The 11,032-nt window shown below is 40.7% G+C and overlaps 1 long non-coding RNA gene across 1 annotated transcript; it reads left to right on the forward strand.

Moving 5' to 3' along the window:
* The first annotated feature begins 424 nt into the window (after positions 1–424).
* LOC310681794 lies at positions 425–4,372 on the forward strand. Its single transcript, XR_014513627.1, has 3 exons — positions 425–589; positions 933–1,199; positions 4,192–4,372. It is a non-coding gene; the product is annotated as an uncharacterized lncRNA (long non-coding RNA).
* Positions 4,373–11,032: the final 6,660 nt, after the last annotated feature.

Consider the following 11,032-nt stretch of genomic DNA (forward strand, 5'->3'; position numbering starts at 1 on the left):
TTTCTCTCTGAATGCTACAGAGAGAAGAATACATGTAAATGGCTCTCCTGAAGGGAGGACAAACAGCCTGGAGGCTGGAAAGGAAGCTGGAGAGAGAGAGAGAGACCTTTGCTTATAGGTCTGTTTGAATTACAGGTCTGTTTGAATACAAAGTATTTCATATTTTGTAGGATGCTCAGCCTGTGCTGGACATCACAAGATATTATATGGATGTTTTAATGCTGTTTTGAAGAAAGTTCTGCCAGTAAAAGTTTGAATAATATTTCTATGGGCCTGGGCAATATTTCATTTCCAAAGGAGTCAGTTCTTATGTTTCCAGTCACTTCAAACTGTGGAATATTTAATACCTGCAACATGACCTAGATGGACAAATGATATGACTGAGTGCAGGGCAACTTTATGTGTCCAGTACTGAATTTTGTTTATTCCTCGTACACAGGCCAACAGCTCCAGAGTGATTGCCACTTCTTGTTGCAACCAAGAGTATATGCAGCCTCTCAGCTGCTTCTGTAAAATGCTCTCTCTTTCAGTGGGCAAGACATGATATAAGCATTGAAAGATGCCCCAGTTGTCAGCCCCAGCCTAACTGGTAAGTGGCAGAAGCCTCTTCTCTAATTTCACAGCCAAAGATAAATGCTTGCTGACAGTGATATAAATCAGGTTGCAGGCAAAAATTAGCTAAGAGCATATAGATAATAATTTTATAATAATATAATGATTAGCACATAATAATATGTGAACACATGTATGTACTTACTCAGGAACCACATGCAACCCCCTCTTTAGTACACACACACTTTCTCGTGTTGGTTTGTGCAGCTAATAATAATTAGAAACCTTGGAAAATAATTGTTTCACAGTTAGCCAAGGTTACACAATTATCTCTATTTCCTCACTCAGATAATCTCTCTCTCTCTGTCTCTGTCTTTCAGGTCTTTAGGACTAATAGCATCCTTTTCATTATATCTGTGTATCAGTTGAACTCAAACTCAGGCCGAATCATTGACAAAGCCCGAGACTTTAGCTTTCTTCACCAGCCCAATGGATGTAAGACTGTCCTCTCTGCTCCTCTTTCAGCTGTGGAGCAAAACCAGTGAGAGTAGACATTTCCTGATGCAGTCTGTACCAAATAATAGGCCATTATTTATCTTGTGCCTAAGGCAAGATCTCTCCTTCACTTCACATCACAATACACCAAGGTAATTCAAGGAAGTTTGGGGAATGGCATGCAGCTGAAACTAATAATACCTTCCCAGTTTTAGAAATAATAATTGTGTTTTATCTAACCTTTGGATTTTTATTGAATATTTTTGTGCCTCTTTTATTTTCATGCCCAAACCCAGCAAATGTCAAGAAAGGCCCTTCCCTCAAACATTCTTTTGGGTTTGTTTTCCCCCCTCCACTTATTCTGGGGCAGAAAGAACTGCCAAGGCCAGGGCGAAGATGTTGGGCATAATGGAGATACAGTCAAATAAAATCCCTTTGAGAGTAGCCCATGAGCCTCTGAACTTCAGTCAGCATGCACTGACTTCTAATCATTGGTTAATAAAACAACCTCATGGTCTGGACTACAGCTCCCATCATTCCTGACCATTGGCTATGCAGAATGTGGCAGATGAGGGTAAAAACATCTGGAGGGTGTCATGTTGACTAGGTAAAGGTAAAGGCATCCCTGACCATTAGGTCCAGTCGTGGACGACTCTGGGGTTGTGGAACTCATCTTCCTTTACTGGCCAAGGTAGCCAGCGTACAGCTTCCAGGTCATGTGGCTAGCATGACTAAGCCGTTCTGGTGAACCAGAGCAGCGCACGGAAACGCCGTTTACTTTCCCGCCGGAGCGGTACCTATTTATCTACTTGCACTTTGACGTGCTTTCGAACTGCTAGGTTGGCAGAAGCTGGGACCGAGCAACGGGAGCTCACTCCATCACGGGGATTTGAACCGCCGACCTTCTGATCGGCAAGCCCTAGGCTCTGTGGTTTAGACCACAGTGCCACCCGCCATGCCAACTACCCCTGCCTTAATTCCTGTAGCCCTGTTAGATCAGACCATAGGTCCAACTAGCCGACCATTTTGTTTCTGAGAGTGGCCAGCCAAGTGGCTCTGGAAAGGTCACAAGCAGACCATGAATATAATAAAATACATAAATACAATACAGTTCTGTTGTTTGCCCCCAACATCTGGAAGTTAGACATTTCTTGCTTCTGCACTTGGTGTGGAGGTTCATTCCAGTACCATAAATATCTATGCTTCATGATTTAGAGACTTGGAGATTTAGAGCTACTTTACAGACTGTCATCCCATTCTTGGCCAATAATATTGCCTGTCCTGAACTTTCTGCCAGTAGATATTTAAAATAAGAATAATGAATTAAAACAGCAATCCATTAAAAAGAATACAATCCATGCAGGAGAGACAACAAGTGTGGCTGATTTCCATATGTTTGTTCTGAAGAGGCAGAATCCCTTCTGGTGGCAGTTGGGAGAGGCAGGGGTCATCACTTTGAACTGGATTCCAACACTGTACATTTATATAAAGTAGTGTTGTCCAATATGGACAATACTCCCAATATGGGAGATATAACTGAAGAAGTTATAAAATCAGCAATGGTGCAGATAAAATGAATAAACTTTCCATCTATTAAAATTTCACATAAAACAAAAATTCAGGTTATCTGCTGAAATGAACAGATAGCAGGCTTAATATATATGGAAAGGAGTATAATATTAATCTTTGAAACTTGTTATTGGAAGGATTATTTCTTGGGAACAAGATTAACTACATTTTAAAAGATTCAGTATAGAGGATAAGGCTATTTTGTTAACACTACTCATCAAGATAACCAGAAATGTGTAAAAACATGTAAAATGCAATCTCTGTTTTCAGAAATTACTACATGTTTACTGTCAGGAACTAGACTGAAGGGTATTGCTCTGAGGAAGAATGGTGGGAGCTCAAGGGCCTAATCCTGAAGCTCCTCTGGAGCAGGAGGATAGTATTGACCTAGAGCAATTGTTCACGGACAGACACAGTTTGGGAACTGACAGTTGGGCTGAGCTGGGAGAAGAGCAACAAGAACAGGGAGAGAGAGAGAGCTGGTTGAATCTCCCTCACTAGAAACTATGCATTCCATGAGCCTGAGAGTCAGGCATCTGGATAGGGTAGCCTCTCAGAAGGCTCAGTGGTGGAGGGATCATGTGGTGAGGAGATAGGAAGATGGAAGTAACTAGAGGGAAGTGGGAGGAACTCAATGGGAGCACCTGCACTATGAGAATGGACGCTGAATGTTTGTGCTGTGTTCAATAAACCTCTTTGTTGCTGCAAAAGACTGCTTTCACTTTGTGCTGTTCTCTACAGAGAGGGGGAAGGTAAATCTTGCCTGGTAAGCCTGACCTTACCTAGGAATAGAATAGCAGATCCATGAAGAAAAGCATGGAATCCAATAGGCCTTAATTTTATTTATAGTGTTTAAAATTAATTAATTTGTGTTATGAAATTTACTTATTTATTAAAAACTTTCTTCCTAGCTGCTGACTACCAGACTTGATACATTTGAAGGCACTTCCTACCTTCCATAAGATTACCACATATAAAATAATGGAGGCAGTGCAGAATGCTTGACCTCATCCTCGCCCGATAATATCTATAGTCTGAAAAGAAAAGAATTTCCCTTGAAAAGCTGCATGTCGATTTTTGTTGGGCAATGGGGTCCAGTAGATGCCAACAATGGCAGAAGGTTAAATCGACATGAATGGTAGTTTCTTTAAAGGCATGCAAAACATTCTGCCGTTGAATATGCAAAACAAAACCAGACTCAGGGCTATTTCTATGCCTTGCCCTGGTGCCAGAATACGTGATGAATGCAACAAATGTTACCAAGGAGATAATTGGAAGTGAAAAGTCAAAGCATGTCAATTTGCAAATTTTCAGCCGTGCTTTTCCTGACAGAGCAGCTTTTGAGCTGTAGCTGGCCAACTCCACGGTATCAAATTAAAGATCCTAACTTGTTTTCCTACATTAGACTTGTGAGCGCAATATTTTATTTTAATAATGATGATTCCATGAAGGTTTAACTTGACACATATATTTCCATCCTTTCTTGAGTTTTGAGTCCTGAGAATTTTATCTGCATATCCTAGGCACTAGATTGTGAAACCAGGCTTGTTTCAAGTGACTCTCCTTCTACTGTAGATATTTCACCACCGCTGAGGAGAAGGTAGGGACTCCTGGAGAGAATTTCAGGACTTGCCCTAGGAGTCTGGTACAAAGAAGAGACTACCTGTCCAGTTGCAAAAAACAGTGTTCCCCTTTGCTTGCCTCAAAGGAAAATGGAAGTTCCACTCTGCCTATTGGACTGGACTGGAGGAACGGAACAGAGTGTTGTCGTGTTGTGTTATGTTGTTATGTTATGTTATGTTACTGTATGTTATGTTGTTATGTTTTGTGTTATGTTAATAAAATTGCTTGTCACCAGAAGGTCTCCAAGTGACTTACATTAAAGAAAAATATATGCAAATATATAATGCCATAGAAAAAATGAGGGGATCATATTGTACATTAATATTTTATATAACATACAACTAATGGGAAAGCAAAAATAACACACCAGCCCCATGAAAAGTCACAAACTTTGTTTGGAATCCTCAGACAATAAAGAAAGCAATATTCCTACCCACTAATTAGCAGAAAAACAAAACTTCAGCCCCCCTCCCCAGTCCAAAATCCATCCACATTGGTGAGTCCACAGTCGTCACCATCTTAGTCCAGAGTACAGGGTGGTTGGGCATTTCTCCTTTCCCTTCAGTAAAGGTAAAGGGACCCCTGACCATTAGGTCCAGTCGCGGACCGACTCGGGTTGCGGCGCTCATCTCGCTTTATTGGCCGAGGGAGCCGGTGTACAACTTCCAGGTCATGTGGCCAGCATAACTAAGCCGCTTCAGGCAAACCAGAACAGCGCACGGAAATGCCGTTTACCTTCCCACCGGAGCAGTACCTACTTATCTACTTGCACTTTGATGTGCTTTCAAACTGCTAGGTGGGCAGGAGCAGGGACCGAGCAACGGGAGCTCACCCAGTCGTGGGGATTCGAACCACTGACTTTCTGATCGGCAAGCCCAAGAGGTTTAACCCACAGTGCCACCCGCATCCCTTCTTCCTTCAGTAGGGAGCAATAAAAAAAGGAAAGCAGGGAGACAGTGGCAAAAGTTTTACCTGCTTTGCAGTCATCCTGCCTCCTGTTTTTGTCTTGCTGCTGGTGGGGGTGCAGAAAGCAGGAATGTGCAATAAGAGTGCTTCTTCATACCCCGCTGCAAAGGAAGTGAATGCATTGTGATAAGCAGCAATGGCTAAATAGCACTCTTGCACAATGAGTTTATCTCACCTACCTACCCGAAGAAAAAAAAGATATCCAGTGTGGGAAAAGTAATGGGAAGCTACAGTGGAAAGTGCAGGAGAACAAGCAAGTGATGGCAATGTCATATAACCTCCACACAATTTGTGTGAGAACAAATCAGGAGATTGCTGAATATACAATTTGCCTGAAGCGACCAAAGAGGGGAAAGTAGGCCAGACAAAGGTGGACTATTGGGAAATGTCTGTGAATTTCAATAATAGGAAGAGGACCACGTTGTCAGGAGTGGTAGAAATGAACAGCTGTTGCAGGAAGTTGTAGAATTCCAGGCCATCTTGGGAAAACAGGATCTTCAGTTTAGCCTAATGCAACAGTCTTCCAAAGACCAGCTTCATGGTATGCCCTAGAACTAAAAGTACAGCATAACCAGGTGGAAATTTCAAACAGCTCTTGGAATTCGAGTAGGAGAACTGAACAGTCACAGCCATTCTACTAAACATTGTTAGTTGTTATTGCAAGAGGTGGTGTGATGGGCAAGACAAGCAATGATTCCACCATGAAGTAACCAAAGGCTCATTTATTAATGCAGCTTTTCATCAATATTTATTGTAACAAAAGGCTTTGTTGGAAGATGTGGAATGCCTAGATGGGCTATGTTTTTATTTGTTGTTTTAAAGTTGTGGCGAGGATCACTCTTTGCATTGCAGCACCCAAAGTGGCTTTGTTGAATTTGACTTCCATTTTTTAAAAAATAAGCTTTGTGTTTCTTGTTGAATCATATGGAAAAAAACCAAGCTCATCAGTGTTAGCACAGTACCTCTGAATAAAATTCTTGGTTAAGGAATTATATATGGCTTAATTACTTTCTTTTCATTTGTTTTAGAAAATATTATACATATCCGGTGACAGTATTCTTGTGTTGATTTTTGCTTTTCGATTGTTCACTTAGAAGGATATTGCTCCAAATATTTGGTGTTCTATAATTAACTTTGAAATGTTATGAGATCAGTGTGAATAAAAGTGGGAAGTCATTGTTCAACCATTGTTTTGGGGGGAACTGCTAGTTAGAGCTGAAGACTTCCTTCTGTGCTTCAGTGCTCTGATGTGTATTAGAATGAATTCATCTCAGAGGTTTTATATAAGAAGAAAGCAGTGTGGTGTCAGTAAAAATAACTGTCTCCAGCTACTTGCCCCCTTCTACTTCCACAAGCAGAATCTTGCTAAACACTAATGAAGTCTTCGTTGTAATTTTCTGGTGCTTAATCTCTTACCAGTTCCATCGTCAAAAAGCTTCTCTTCAATTTGTTTGGTCCCTTGCCAAGGCTTTGATGTGCACCCCCCCCCCATAGACATCCTTGGGTCATTTCCAAATGTAGACCTGGAAAACAATCTTGTTGATTCTAATTTCTGGAAAGAGGTGGGGGACGGGGTTCTAATTATTTTTGCCAAAAGGCAAATAAATACTTAAGCAAATAAAATTAGGTTTCTGTTTATCAAGTCTTCTGTTTGTGTATCCCATTGTAAGCATTATTTATTCCCTTCTGTCTATCTTTTTTTGGAATTTCACACCACTAAGGATCTCTATTAAGACATTTGAAAGAGGAAAAAGAGTAGCTATAAAGAAATTAATGCATAGAGATTCTGTATGCAGTTATGGCTGCAACAATCCGAAATTATCTGCAACTCATTCCCGCTGAAATCTGTGGAATGAGAGATGCAGACCAAATCTGTGTTTATTCAGGTTTACTCAGAAAAAGTCCAACTGTGTTCAATAGGACTCATTCTCATGACTTAAGCTGCAGTTTTAGTCATGGATCTCATATGTCCTGCTTAAATCAATTAGCTTAAAATGCATTTGCATTTCTGCTGAATTGTTGCCAGAATCTTTTAACTCAGTGGAATACAAAAATAAAATGGGAGGGGGATTTCAATGTGCAAGGAAATATTTGATCATAACCCATCAATGATAGCACACTTTAAAGACTAACCCAGAATGCAATTATCATTTTTTAACTTGGGTGCAATCCTTTCAAAATTAAACACACACTTAACTCTCTTACATTGAAATCAATGTTTAAAATAGCTTAACTTTATCTGGATTGCACCCATGCATTTTAAACTTGCACTCTTCTGGGTACCAAATTTCTCACTGAAATTCCAAAGGACACTAAGAACCATTTGCGGAACTGAAAAGACATTTCCTGCAGAACAATTTTTAAACAATTGTGTCTCTGTCTGTGGTCTTTATTTGGACAGGTCACCAACAGAGTAATGAATGGAATACCATTTAAGAAGACAGATGAACAATGAAAAGGAAGAGAGGAGAAGAAAAGACAAAGGAGGAACAAGGACTCAGTCATGTGAAATTATTGTGATTGCCATTTCTATTCATTCTGTTTATGTGCTACAACCTTGTAAGGTGGGGTGCTGTTATTATAGAGTGGAACTAAAACGGAGCAATAATGTATTATCTGGCACCATGCATTAAAGATGGATTTTAACATACCTCCTTGCTGTTTCCTAAGCATGGTGCTCCACGCCACTGAAAAACAGCAACAGAATAGCTTTGCAATGTGTGTGTGCCATTCTGTATAAAGAGAATGGATTCCAAGTTGTTGGACTAAATTATCCTTGGGATCCCTTCCAACTCTACTGTTCTATGGTCCTATGATTCTAAATCAAAATGTGATAACTGGAATATTACTCTTCCTATGTTGAATTCAGTGATGGAATAACTGTTGTATGCCTCTTTATTATAGAATGAAAGGCAGGCACTACTGAGGTGCTAACACAGGAATGAACACAATCTGAAGTCGTCTCAGGTGTTCATAGTTTTACAATGTTTGTCCGTGAAACTGTTTCCAAAGTGATTGGGTGGGTGGAGGGAGGCGGGTGGATTGTGTGTGATTCTAAGGAGACCAGAGAAGGAATGCAGCTTAGAGTATCAAAAGAATCTGGTCCACAGGAAATGTGATTGTTTTAAAATAATCCAGAGTAATTGGGTTGAGAAAGTAAGGTGCAATTGTATGGAAGGATTTAGAATGAAATTGGAAGGGATTTTAAATGCTCTTACTAAATTCTCTGCATAATACTCTAGGCAGCCTTCAAAATCTTGATTTCAAAAAGCGGGATGCAGTTTGAGTGACCAGATTTTCAAAGTAAAATAATGGGCTGTTCATCACATGGGGGGGGGGGAATGTGTGGGTTTTTTTTAATAGCAGGCCAAAAAAGTTTGGGTTCAGGCAGTCAAGTGATGAAAAAGTAATGCCAGTACTGTCTTCTTTCCTTTATCCTGTCTGTCTCTCCTGATATCCCATCAAAGTGCAAGAGCAGTTAAGCAATCTTTTGCTTGCTGAAAGAAACAACACATGACATATCCTTCCTATTGCCAACAGGGTACTGTAAAACACAGGCTGTGTACATTTTAAGCACCTGACTTTCCCAAAGAATCCTGAGAAGGGTAGCTTTTTAAGAGTGCTGAGAATCGTAGCTCTGTGAGGGTCAAACTGTTTTCCATACCCCTGTGGTGTTGTTTGGCTTGGTTTCCTTTAATCATGGGTGTGCTTTAACTCCAGCCCCGGCCAGCTGGGCCAATGTTTATGGATGTTGGTAGCTGTAGTACAGCAACATCTGGAGGGGCACAGGTTATCTATCCCTGTCATAGATCCTAACACTTTAAAGATGCATATATATGAGACACCAGTAGTGTTAATTCCTGTCTTGTGTTATTCCATGACTCCCTCTTGGTTGTCAAGTTCCCAGTGGTAGCTTATATTTCTCATTTGTTGGTTTCCCTCTGGACTTTTTTTTTTAAAAAAAAAAAAACTTGGATCCTGTCAGCACTGCCTATCCATAATCTAATTAACACGGCATCTGCTTCAACTTCACACTTCTTTGTTTTGAAAAAGCAGCAGACCATTGCAGTAATGCACCATCTTCTTTGTGCTAAACACGCCCGAGCACAGAAAAGGAGATTCATATGACGTGATAACTTGCTGCCAGCATTGAATGACTAAATTTGGTCCAATAAATTGCACTGGCTTCACTGTTTTCATTCTGAAGGACCAACATGCCTACTAGCTCAGTTGTCAAGGAAGGCTAAGAGCTCATCACTATATATATACACACACACACACACACACACACACACACAAAATAAGAGTCCGACATGTGGATACACTGTTTGGAAAAATGGGCAAACAGACTTTTTGCCTAAGGCCCACATTGTCTTCTGGTCAGCCTTCCAGAGGCCACATACGAGTGATGGGTAGGCTAGGCCTACAGGCAAAAGTGGGTGGAGAAGATCATGTACATTTTATCTTTGTGCAGTAGGCTTCTTTCTTTCTTTCTTTCTTTTAAATGCTTTTTTGTTTAACAGAGAAAAACAATCGGCAAAAACTATCCAAAATCCATACATATTACCAAAAGCAATAAATTCAATTCATACATAAAAAATTCCATTGTGACTTCTGATCACCCCAGTGTGGTTCCTACATTGCGTGTTCGACTCCGCATTTTCCCTTATCTCTCCTACAGTGTCTCAGTTGTATTGATTTTGTACTATTTCCTATTGTCATGCAGGCGTCAATCCATACCTACCAAAGAATTTAAATTTTTACAGTGTTCTTTTAGATAAACTCTGTGAGTTTCCCATTCTCTATGTTTGTTCTGAAACATCTCTAAGTCTTCCTGTCATTCTTGCTAGCTCAGCATATTCAAGCATGTTCGTCTGCCAGTCCAGCTTAGTAGGAATGGATTCTCCTTTCCAACCTTTTGCTATTAAGACTCTTGCTGCGGCTATTGCATACATAAAACTTTTCCTTATATTTTTTGGAATATCATTACTCATTATACCCAACAGAAAGGCTTCTGGCTTTTTTTAGAAAGTACATTTAATCATTTTCTTAAGCTCATTATATATTATACCCTAAAATTCTCTTCTTTTTTTACAGGTCCACCACATGTGGATCATTGTGCCCTCTGCAGTAGGCTAGTTTCTGTACACTTTCCTCTCTAACCTCCATCCAGGGGAACAAGAGTTCAACACATCCCTACACATCCCAGGTAGGCTTGTGTGAAGCAGGGCTAGTGAGGGATGTGGCCTGGAGAGAGTCCTGAGAGTCAGATTGAGGGGCCTGAAAAGATGCATTTGGCTACTTGACCTGAGTTTCCCTTCCCCTTCTATGTACCAAGGAGCTCCCAAGGATTTTTGTTAATGCCCTGCCCTCCCCCAAACCAAAATGGCTTGAATGCCTGCTGCTCAATGCTTCCTCCTAAGGTTGGCTGTAGCTAAGAGCATGCAAAGAGCCTGCTGGATCAGGCCCATGGCCCATGTAGACCAGCATCCTCTTCTCACAGCAGCCATTCAGATGTTGAGGGAAACCTGAAAGCTGGACCTGAGCAAAATAGCACTATGGCCTCCTGTGGTTTCCAGCAGCTGGTACTCAGAAGCATTACTGCATGTGATAATAGTGCATGGGGACAAGATTCCACCTGTTGGGTCTGGGGGTTAAGTACCTTAAGGCACCCTGACAGGACATTGGTAGACAAGGGCTTTTATTCACACCCATGTGGAGATATCAGGCTGTAAGGGATATTAATGGTGCCTAGGATGGGAAATCAGATGGTATTTAGATGTCTAAAATTTCAATATTTATTTTGTAAAAATTCAATACTGCTTGA

Source organism: Podarcis tiliguerta, assembly GCF_965153285.1.
Source record: "Podarcis tiliguerta genome assembly, chromosome: 7".
In the NCBI taxonomy this organism is placed as follows: domain Eukaryota; kingdom Metazoa; phylum Chordata; class Lepidosauria; order Squamata; family Lacertidae; genus Podarcis; species Podarcis tiliguerta.